Below are 12140 nucleotides of genomic sequence, written 5' to 3'. Positions count from 1 at the left end.
TCCATTGTAACTTTAGCAGAAACTGTCTTCGGCAATATTCTGTGTGGTGGTGGTGACTTTTTTGTTTTGTGTTTTCTTTCAGGCATTGGGAATTGTAGTAGGGTTTAATTATAATGGGTGACAATTGGTAATCAGAAAGGATTTTAACAATCTTTTTGGTCACTCATTTTTCACTTACCTATTATGTCTGTATTTTAATCTTTTCGTATGTTATCACTTTCCTCGTCAGCATCAGAATTGTTCTTACAAGTTGCCTCTTTTCCCCTCTGTGTAAACCAGCAAGTTATTTTTGTAATTGTTTTGTGAATGTTTTCAGTTCAGTAAGCTGAAAAAGAAGCCATTTATTTAAGATGTTTTAGATGATATATATTTTAAAACATGTGCTAACTGTTCAGCAAAACCAAACTAAACTCTAAAAGATCTAAGCATAAGCATTTCCTGTGTAGATATGCTGTGAGTTGCTCCTTATCCATTCCTTATCTCTCATCCTTAAGACAAAGTTCTTTTACGACTTGTTCATTTTCCCATTCGACTTCTTTTGAGTTAAATTCTGTCATGAAGTTATATGTTCATTGTTAATGGCCTCAAAATTCTCCCTCAAATTGATTCATCATGTATTTAGAACATATTTAAAATGCAGTTCCAAAATGAAGGGTAGGCTTAAACCTACTCTTGCAGCTTGCAAACATGCAAAATATTTAAATGTATTAATGTTTATTCAGACTTTTGTAGAAGCAATTTTTATAAAACTTTCCCAATTGAATTGAGATATTATTTTCTTTAGAGAAATCTACCCAGGTTGCTGTATTATAGTGTTTTTTCATGAAATGATGTAATTTATATTTATATTTTAGTCTAAATTTAGATTTTTAAAAAAAAATTTTCCACAATACTCACTTTCCAAAATCTATTCTTGTTTGAAGTCCCCAGTGCCTGGAAGTTGACCACTGAGTGAATTAATAATGGATGAAGCTGTCAAAGAGCCCCTTGTAAGTTGGAAGTTTCTTTTAAGCAATGAGGTCACAATCCAATAGAGATTGTGTAGGATAGGCAATGGATTTTTTAAAAATATTTTTATTGACAAGACAACATACAAACGCAAACATTCTTAACATATGAACATTCCATACTTGGTGTACAATCAATGGCTCACGGTATCATCACTTAGTTGTATATTCATCACCATGATCATTTCTTAGAATATTTGCATCACTCCAGAAAAAGAAATCAGAAGAAAAAAGAAATAACTCATACATACCACACTCCTTACCCCTCCCTCTCACTGACAACTAGTATTTCCATCTACACAGTATATTTTAACCTTTGTTTGCCCTATTTTTTCTATACCCCTTACCACTCCCTTTCATTGATCACTAGTAATTCACTCCACTAAATTTATTTTAACATTTGTTCTCTCTATTATTTGTTAATTTTTTTATCCATATTTTTTACTCATCTGTTCATACCCTGGATCAAAAGAGCATCAGAGACAAGGTTTTCACAATCACACAATCACATTGTAAAAACTATATCATTATACAATCATCTTCGTGAAACATGGTGACTGGAACACAGCTCTGCAGTTTCAGGCACTTCCCTCTAGCCTCTCTAATACATCTTAGACTAAAAAGGGGATATCTATATAATGCATAAGAATAACCTCCAAGATAATTTCTCCACTGTTTTTGAAGTCTCTCAGCCACTGATAGTTTATTTTGTCTCATTTCTCTGCCCCCCTTTTGGTCGAGAAGGTTTTCTCAATCCCTTGATGCTGAGTTCCAGCTCATTCTAGGATTTCTGTCCCACATTGCCAGGGAGGTTTACACCCCTGGGGGTCATGTCCCATGTAGAGAGGGGGAGGGCAGTAAGTTTGCTTGCTGTGTTGGCTAAGAGAGAGAAAGAGAGAGAGAGAGAGAGAGAGAGAGAGACCGACCACTTTTGAGCAACAAAAGAGTGTCTCTGGATAAGACTCTTAGGCCTAATTTTAGGTAGGCTTAGCCTGCCCTTTGCGGGGTGTGTTAGTTAGATTCAGTTGTCAACTTGGCCAGGTGAGCACACCTAATCTTGTTGCTGCATACATAAGCCAATGGTACGTGAACCTCATCTGTTGCCAATTACATCTGCAGTCGGCTAGAAGGTGTGTCTGCTGCAATGAATGACGTTTGACTTAATTGGCGGGTGCTTAAATGAGAGAACGCAAGGTAGCACAGCCTAAGCAGCTCAGCATTCCTCATCTCAGCCCTAGCAGCTCAGCCCAGGCCTTTGGAGATGCAGAAAGAAGTCACCCCGGGGAAAGTTGTTGGAACCCAAGGGCCTGGAGAGAAGACCAGCAGAGACCATCTTGTGCCTTCCACGTAAGAAAGAACCATGGAAAGTTAGTTGCCTTTCCTCTGAAGAACCAACAAAATAAATCCCCTTTTATTAAAAGCCAATCCATCTCTGGTGTGTTGCATTCCGGCAGCTAGCAAACTAGAACACAGGGGTAAGTTTCATATGAACAAACCCCAAGATTGAGGGTTCGGCCTATTGATTTGATTGTCCCCGCTACTTGGGAAAATATCAAAAATTATCTAGATGGGGAAGTTGAATTTTCCCCCTTTCACCCCATACCCCCATGTGCAATGAATTTTAAACTTCTGCATTTTCATTTTTGTTGGTTACTATGATTGTGTATTCTAGTTCATTGGCTAAGGAATTGGACCTTGGAGCCTGATTGACAGAGGTTTTAACTTGGCTTTGCTTTAGGCAAGTAATTTATCCTCTTTAAGTTCCAATTTTCTCATCTAAAAATGTGGATAAAATGGTGCTTACCCTTAAGTTTAAATGAGTTAATTCTTATAAAGTGCTTAGTTTACATTGCCTGGTGCATAGTGAGTACTCAGTAATTATTGTTATTATTACTTTTTGCAGTATTCCAAGGGATCTAATAATCTGTCAAAAATGACTCTGGTCTGACAGAGCATTATTATTGCAGATTAATTCTGCTGTGACCCATTAGCTCCTTTAGGGCTATATGAGAGCTTGGTCTCAGTGTCCTACCTTGGAAGCATATTAGCCAGTTTTAAATAGAACAGCTAGACCCTGAGCTGGGTGTCCTGGGAAGTATCCCTTTCTGTCCCTTTTGACAGAACCTTGGATTGTCTCCCTTATGTTGGTGATGGCTACTATTTTAATCACCTGTTTTTGAGTTTTTGCTTAAGTGTTTCTTTGACTGTCACATGCTGTCATCAAAAATAATACCTATTAAAATAGATAAAAGGAATACCATATTTATTTGCTCAGGATTTTGCATGATGTGTCCAGGATATACAAATCAGTTCATTTAAGCATTCTTTGTTTTATTTTATCATTGGTATTATACAGAGGGAGGCTAGTTTTGATTTGACATTGTATTTCTCTTCAGCTTTGATGTAATTTTCCTAGGAAAGTTTTCATTTTTACAATTAATTAATTTTTGTTAGAGAAGTTGTAGTTTACAGAAATATCATGCATAAAATATATAAAATACAGAGTTCATATATACTATCCCATTATTAACACCTTGCATTAGTATGGTACATTTGTTTATAATTAATGAAAGAACATTTTTATAATTTTACTATTAACTACAGTCCATAGTTTATAATACTATTCATTGTGCTGTTCAGTCCTATGTTTTTTTCTTTTGTTTTATTCTAGTAAGATATATAGGACCTAAAATTCCCCCCTTTTAATCACATTCACATATATAATTCAGTGCTGTTAATTATATTCAAAATGTTGCACTACCATCACCACCATCCATTACCAAAACTCTACAATCAACTTGAATAGGAATTCTGTGCAATTTAAGCATTAACTCCTTATTCTCTACCTAGGAGAGTTTTTAGTTAATTGTTTTATGTACTTTTTCTTCTTGTTTTTTTTAGTGCTATGAGATTAATCCTCTATTCTTTAAATAGATATTCTCAAACTTTCTGGTCTCTGGACCATTCTATCTTCTTAAAAAATTTTTGGGAACTTCAAAGGGATTTTGTTGCTCATAACTATTTCTATTTACTGTATTATAAATTAAAACAGAGATGTACAAAAATTTTTACTAATTCATTTAAAAATGACCATTATAAGCCCATTATATATTAATATAAATAATATATTTTTAATGGTAGACGATCATTTTTAGAAAACAAAATAACATAGTGAGAAGGAGTTCTTTTACATTATTGTAAATCTCTAATATCTGGTTGAATAGAAACAGGTGGATTCTCATATATGCTTTTGTATTCAGTTTTTGTTTGTTTTCAGTTTTTTGCATTATGTTATTTGGATTAAAGTATGGAGAGAGAATCCAGCCTCACATAGTTAATGGCTGTTGAAAAGGGAATGGGCATTTTAATAGCCTTTTCAGATAAGTGGATATATTTCTTTAATACTACATCAAAACTCAATGAGTGGTAGTTTCTTTTTTTTTATTAATTAAAAAAATTAACAAAACATTTAGAAATCATTCCATTCTACATGTATAATCAGTAATTCTTAATATCATCACACAGTTGCATATTCATCATTTCTTAGTACATTTGCATCAATTTAGAAAAAGAAATAAAAAGACAACAGAATAAGAAATGAAATGATAATAGAGAGGAAAAAAAACCTATACCTCACATGCAGCTTCATTCAATGTTTTAACATAATTGCATTACAATTAGGTAGTATTGTGCTGTCCATTTCTGAGTTTTTATATACAGTCCTGTTGCACAGTCTGTATCCCTTCAGCTCCAATTACCCATTCTCTTTTTTTTTTCAATTAACGGAAAAAAAGAAATTAACCCAACATTTAGAAATCATACCAATACTACATATGCAATCAGTAATTCTTAATATCATCACATAGATGCATGATCATCGTTTCTTAGTACATTTGCATCGGTTTAGAAGAAATAGCAACACAACAGAAAAAGATATAGAATGTTAATATAGAGAAAAAAGTAAAAGTAATAATAGTAAAAACAAAACAAAACAAAACAAAACAAAAACCTATAGCTCGGATGCAGCTTCATTCAGTGTTTTAACATGATTACTTTACAATTAGGTATAATTGTGCTGTCCATTTTTGAGTTTTTGTATCTAGTCCTGTTGCACAGTCTGTATCCCATCAGCTCCAATCACCCATTATCTTACCCTGTTTCTAACTCCTGCTGGACTCTGTTACCAATGACATATTCCAAGATTATTCTCGAATGTCGATTCACATCATTGGGACCATACAGTATTTGTCTTTTAGTTTTTGGCTAGACTCACTCAGCATAATGTTCTCTAGGTCCATCCATGTTATTACATGCTTCATAAGTTTACCCTATCTTATCCTGCATAATATTCCATTGTATGTATATACCACAGTTTGTTTAGCCACTCGTCTGTTGATGGACATTTTGGCTGTTTCCATCTCTTTGCAATTGTAAATAACGCTGCTATAAACATTGGTGTGCAAATGTCCATTTGAGCTTTTGCCCTTAATTCCTTTAAGTAGATTCCCAGCAATGGTATTGCTGGGTCATATGGCAATTCTATATTCAGCTTTTTGAGGAACCACCAAACTGCCTTCCACAGTGGTTGCACCATCTGACATTCCCACCAACAGTGGATGTGTGTCTCTTTCACCGCATCCTCTCCAGCACTTGTCATTTTCTGTTTTGTTGATAATGGCCATTCTGGTGGGTGTGATATGATATCTCATTGTGGTTTTGATTTGCATTTCTCTAATGGCCAGGGACATTGAGCATCTCTTCATGTGCCTTTTGGCCGTTTGTATTTCCTCTTCTGATAGGTGTCTGTTCAAGTCTTTTTCCCATTTTGTAATTGGGTTGGCTGTCTTTTGTTGTTGAGTTGAACAATCTCTTTATACATTCTGGATACTAGACCTTTATCTGATATGTCATTTCCAAATATTGTCTCCCATTGTGTAGGCTGTCTTTCTACTTTCTTGATGAAGTTCTTTGATGCACAAAAGTGTTTAATTTTGAGGAGTTCCCATTTATTTATTTCCTCCTTCAGTGCTCTTGCTTTAGGTTTAAGGTCCACAAAACCACCTCCAATTGTAAGATTCATTAGATATCTCCCTATATTTTCCTCTAACTGTTTTATGGTCTTAGACCTAATGTTTGGATCTTTGATCCATTTTGAGTTAACTTTTGTATAGGGTGTGAGATATGGGTCTTCTTTCAATCTTTTGCATATGGATATCCAGTTCTCTAGGCACCATTTATTGAAGAGACTGTTCTGTCCCAGGTGAGTTGGCTTGACTGCCTTATCAAAGATCAAATGCCCATAGATGAGAGGGTCTATATCTGAGCACTCTATTCAATTCCATTGGTTGATATATCTATCTTTATGCCAATACCATGCTGTTTTGACCACTGTGGCTTCATAATATGCCTTAAAGTCAGGCAGTGCAAGACCTCCAGCTTCGTTTTTTTTCCTCAAGATGTTTTTAGCAATTCGGGGCACCCTGCCCTTCCAGATAAATTTTCTTATTGGTTTTTCTATTTCTGAAAAATAAGTTGTTGGGATTTTGATTGGTATTGCATTGAATCTGTAAATCAATTTAGGTAGAATTGACATCTTAACTATATGTAGTCTTCCAATCCATGAACACGGTATGCCCTTCCATCTATTTAGGTCTTCTGTGATTTCTTTTAGCAATTTTTTGTAGTTTTCTTTATATAGGCTTTTTGTCTCTTTAGTTAAATTTATTCCTAGGTATTTTATTCTTTTAGCTGCAATTGTAAATGGGATTCGTTTCTTGATTTCCCCCTCAGCTTGTTCATTGCTAGTGTATAGAAATGCTACAGATTTTTGAATGTTGATCTTGTAACCTGCTACTTTGCTGTACTCATTTATTAGCGCTAGTAGTTTTGTTATGGATTTTTCTGGGTTTTCTACGTATAGTATCATATCGTCTGCAAACAGTGATAGTTTTACTTCTTCCTTTCCAATTTTGATGCCTTGTATTTCTTTTTCTTGTCTAATTGCTCTGGCTAGAACCTCCAACACAATGTTGAATAATAGTGGTGATAGTGGACATCCTTGTCTTGTTCCTGATCTTAGGGGGAAAGTTTTCAATTTTTCCCCATTGAGGATGATATTGGTTGTGGGTTTTTCATATATTCCCTCTATCATTTTAAGGAAGTTCCCTTATATTCCTATCATTTGAAGTGTTTTCAACAGGAAAGGATGTTGAATCTTGTCAAATGCCTTCTCTGTATCAATTGAGATGATCATGTGATTTTTCTTTGATTTGTTGATATGGTGTATTACATTAATTGATTTTCTTATGTTGAAACATCCTTGCATACCTGGGATGAATCCTACTTGGTCATGATGTATAATTCTTTTAATGTGTTGTTGGATACGATTTGCTAGAATTTTATTGAGGATTTTTGCATCTATATTCATTAGAGAGATTGGCCTGTAGTTTTCTTTTTTTGTAATATCTATGCCTGGTTTTGGTATGAGGGTGATGTTGGCTTCATAGAATGAATTAGGTAGTTTTCTCTCCTCTTCTATTTTTTTGAAGAGTTTGAGGAGAGTTGGTACTAATTCTTTCTGGAATGTTTGATAGAATTCAGATGTGAAGCCGTCTGGTCCTGGACTTTTCTTTTTAGGAAGCTTTTGAATGACTAATTCAATCTCTTTACTTGTGATTGGTTTGTTGAGGTCATCTATGTCTTCTTGAGTCATAGTTGGTTGTTCATGTCTTTCCAGGAACCCATCCATTTCATCTAAATTGTTGTATTTATTAGCATAAAGTTGTTCATAGTATCCTGTTATTACCTCCTTTATTTCTGTGAGGTCAGTAGTTATGTCTCCTCTTCCATTTCTGATCTTATTTATTTGCATCCTCTCTCTTCTTCTTTTTGTCAGTCTTACTAAGGGCCCATCAATCTTATTGATTTTCTCATAGAACCAACTTCTGGTCTTATTGATTTTCTCTATTGTTTTCATGTTTTCAATTTCATTTATTTCTGCTCTAATCTTTGTTATTTCTTTCCTTTTGTTTGCTTTGGTATTAGTTTGCTGTTCTTTCTCCAATTCTTCCAGGTGGACCGTTAAGTCCTGCATTTTTGCCTTTTCTTCTTTTCTGATATAGGCATTTAGGGCAATAAATTTCCCTCTTAGCACTGCCTTTGCTGTGTCCCATAAGTTTTGATATGTTGTGTTTTCGTTTACAGTCGCCTCGAGGTATTTGCTAATTTCTCTAGCAATTTCTTCTTTGACCCAGTCGTTGTTTAAGAGTGTGTTGTTGAGCCTCCACGTATTTGTGAATTTTATGGCACTCTGCCTATTATTGATTTCCAACTTCATTCCTTTATGATCCGAGAAAGTGTTGTGTATGATTTCAATCTTTTTAAATTTGTTAAGACTTGCTTTGTGACCCAGCATATGGTCTATCTTTGAGAATGATCCATGAGCACTTGAGAAAAAGGTGTATCCTGCTGTTGTGGGATGTAATGTCCTATAAATGTCTATTAAGTCTAGTTCATTTATAGTAATATTCAGATTCTCTATTTCTTTGTTGATCCTCTGTCTAGATGTTCTGTCCCTTGATGAGAGTGGTGAGTTGAAGTCTCCAACTATTATGGTATATGAGTCTATTTCCCTTTTCAATGTTTGCAGTATATTCCTCACGTATTTTGGGGCATTCTGATTCGGTGCGTAAATATTTATGATTGTTATGTCTTCTTGTTTAATTGTTCCTTTTATTAGTATATAGTGTCCTTCTTTGTCTCTTTTAACTGTTTTACATTTGAAGTCTAATTTGTTGGATATTAGTATAGCCACTCCTGCTCTTTTCTGGTTGTTATTTGCATGAAATATCTTTTCCCAACCTTTCACTTTCAACCTATGTTTATCTTTGGGTCTAAGATGTGTTTCCTGTAGACAGCATATAGAAGGATCCTGTTTTTTAATCCATTTTGCCAATCTATGTCTTTTGATTGGGGAATTGAGTCCATGGACATTTAGTGTTATTACTGTTTGGATAATATTTTCCTCTAACATTTTGCCTTTTGTATTATATATATCATATCTGACTTTCCTTCTTTCTACACTCTTCTCCATACCTCTCTCTTCTGTCTTTTTGTATCTGACTCTAGTGCTCCCTTTAGTATTTCTTGCAGAGCTGGTCTTTTGGTCACAAATTCTCTCAGTGACTTTTTGTCTGAGAATGTTTTAATTTCTCCCTCACTTTTGAAGGATAATTTTGCTGGATATAGGAGTCTTGGTTGGCAGTTTTTCTCTTTTAGTAATTTCAATATATCATCCCACTGTCTTCTAGCTTCCATGGTTTCTGCTGAGAAGCCTACACATAGTCTTATTGGGTTTCCCTTGTATGTAATGGATTGTTTTTCTCTTGCTGCTTTCAAGATCCTCTCTTTCACTTTGGCCTCTGACATTCTAACTAGTAAGTGTCTTGGAGAACGCCTATTTGGGTCTCATCTCTTTGGGGTGCGCTGCACTTCTTGGATCTGTAATTTTAGGTCTTTCATAAGAGTTGGGAAATTTTCAGTGAAAATTTCTTCCATTAGTTTTTCTCCTCCTTTTCCCTTCTCTTCTCCTTCTGGGACACCCACAACACGTATATTTGTGCGGTTCATATTGTCCTTGAGTTCCCTGATACCCTGTTCAAATTTTTCCATTCTTTTCCTGATAGATTCTGTTTCTTTTTGGAATTCAGATGTTCCATACTCCAAATCAGTAATTCTATCTTCTGTCTCTTTAAATCTATCATTGTAAGTATCCGTTGTTTTTTCCATCTTTTCTACTTTATCCTTCACTTCCATAAGTTCTGTGATTTGCTTTTTCAGATTTTCTATTTCTTCTTTTTGTTCAGCCCATGTCCTCTTCATGTCCTCCCTCAATTTATTGATTTCCTTTTTGAAGAGGTTTTCCATTTCTGTTCGTATATTCAGCATTAGTTGTCTCAGTTCTTGTATCTCATTTGAACTATTGGTTTGTTCCTTTGGGTCATATTCTCAGTCTTCTGAGCGTGGACCATTATCTTCTGCTGCTGGCGTCTGGGCATTTAGTCAGATTTCCCTAGGTGTTGGACCCAACAAGGTTGTAAGATTTTTCTTTGAAATCTCTGGGTTCTGTTTTTCTTATCCTGCCCAGTAGGTGGCGCTCGTGGCACACGTTTGTCTCACGTGTTTGGAAGGCATACCCCCGGTCACCGTTCTCCGTGGCCTGGGGATTTCCGATCCAATTCCCTCAGTTGGTTCGGGGTCCGCGCGTGGTGGGGGCGTCAGCCACCGCGGCTTGAGGGGACCCTGTGGCTCCTTTATTAATTTCCCTATTGGTGTTTTGTTGGACCCAGTTCCTGCCACTGTCGGAAATTCCCTTCTCTCCCTGGAGGGGTGTCGGTTGCCAGCCGCACAGGCCCGGGGTATTCGCCAGCGGACCAGGGGGCCGCCCGTGGGGGAGGGGCATCGGTCGCATGCCACCGCGGCCTGGGGAATTCGCCACAGGACCAGGAAGTTGCCTGCGGGGGAGGGCCACTGCAGCTTGGGTAGCCCTCCGATCCGAGACTCGTAGCCAGTCCAGGAAGCCACCCGCAAAAGAGGGGCACCGGTCGCCGTGGCCTGGGAAACCTGCCTCTCTGAGACTCTCAGCCAGCCCAGGAAGGAGGGAGGGAGGAGCCCTGGCCGCCACAGCTGCCGCTGCTCGCGTAGTCATGCGCCACTTGGGGGTCTCACCGCAGCCGAGTCTCGCAGTCAGACTAGCCAGTCCAGACTGGGGTATCCTGTGCATCCATTCCCCGCCATGGCCCTGGGGGCTGCCCTGCACTGTCTCTGCTCACCCAGTCGAGTGGTAGTTTCTTAAAGGTTAGTTTCACTGTGGAATCTGAACTCATATCTATGGATTTTTCATATATTGTTACATTAAAATCCGTTTCTCTGAACTTTGAATTACCTGTGACTGAATTTGTTACCCCGTACTTTGGTCAATTGGAAAATATTGGTTCACTGGCTTATTCTGATCTTCCAAATGTTGATAGATTTCATTATACAATATCAGCATATCACTTTTATTAATATCACCACCCATTCCATCAGAAATCTCTTTCAGTACTGGAAGGTAGTCAAGAACATGAAATAATGTTGAATATACGTTTTTCATAATTCTCATTTTTTGCCGGAAACTTCAAATTTTATCATTGGCAACAAATATCTGTCAGTTCTCTCCCTGAAGTAACAGTCTTACTTTGTTAATTTCTGAGAAGACGTTTGCCAAAATACCCAGGTCTGATTATCATAATCTGTCAGACATTTTATTTCCAATGAAAAATGGTGCCTCATGAAGAAAAGAGGCTCACTTAACTTTTTATTCTGAACAGTTACACAGCACTTTCCCATATTCGTGTATTTGAAACTTAGATTGTTTTTTATATTTTGATTTTTACTGTGATATTAATGGGAGCTGACCCTGGGCTGTGTAACTTTCTTCAAAAAAATAGAAAACACACCTAAATCATTTTAATGGATCAGAGTCATAGACTGGAGGCAGAGAAAGTTGTGTTCAAAGTAAGAATTTTAATTTTGTCTATCACCTGTATGCTGGTTTGAAACTGTTATGTAACCCAGTAAAGCTGTATTCTTCTAATCCAGTCTTGTGGGGGCAGACCCGCTATTGGGTGGGACTTTTTGATTAGGTTGTTTCTATGGAGATGTGAGTTGCCCATTCAAGGTGAGTCCTATTCCTTTCACTTGTGGCCTCTATGAAGAGAATAAAAGGCAGAAAACAGCTCAGAGCTGAAAGAGAGAGCAGAGAGGTGAACCCAAAACACAGATCTTTGGAGATGCAGAAGACACCGGAAGCCTCAGGGCATGCCAAAAACTGAGAGAGCCATTTGAAAGCAGAAGCTGGGAGAGGACAGCAGATGTCAACATGTCTGTGTTTCCTATGTGACAGAGAAACCCTGGATGCCATTGGTCTTTCCTTAGAGTCACAGTATTTTTTCCTGGATGCCTTGGTTTGAACATTTTCATGGACTTAAAACTGTAAACTTGTAACTTAAGAAATCCCCTTAAAAAAAGCCAATTCATATCTGGTGTGTTGTATTCTGGCAGCTTTAGCAAACCAAAAGGCCTATGTAGACTCAG

At 36.9% G+C, this 12140-nt stretch overlaps 1 long non-coding RNA gene across 1 annotated transcript in view; it reads left to right on the top strand.

Moving 5' to 3' along the window:
- The window catches only part of LOC143673028 (uncharacterized), a 288041-nt gene that overhangs the window by 72617 nt on the left and 203284 nt on the right, over nt 1–12140 (top strand). The window lies entirely within an intron of this gene.

The sequence above is a fragment of the Tamandua tetradactyla genome (genome assembly GCF_023851605.1).
Source record: "Tamandua tetradactyla isolate mTamTet1 chromosome 25 unlocalized genomic scaffold, mTamTet1.pri SUPER_25_unloc_1, whole genome shotgun sequence".
Lineage (NCBI taxonomy): Eukaryota > Metazoa > Chordata > Mammalia > Pilosa > Myrmecophagidae > Tamandua > Tamandua tetradactyla.
The sequence above is the reverse complement of the archived record's forward strand: the minus strand, read 5'-3'. Positions and strand labels throughout refer to the sequence as shown.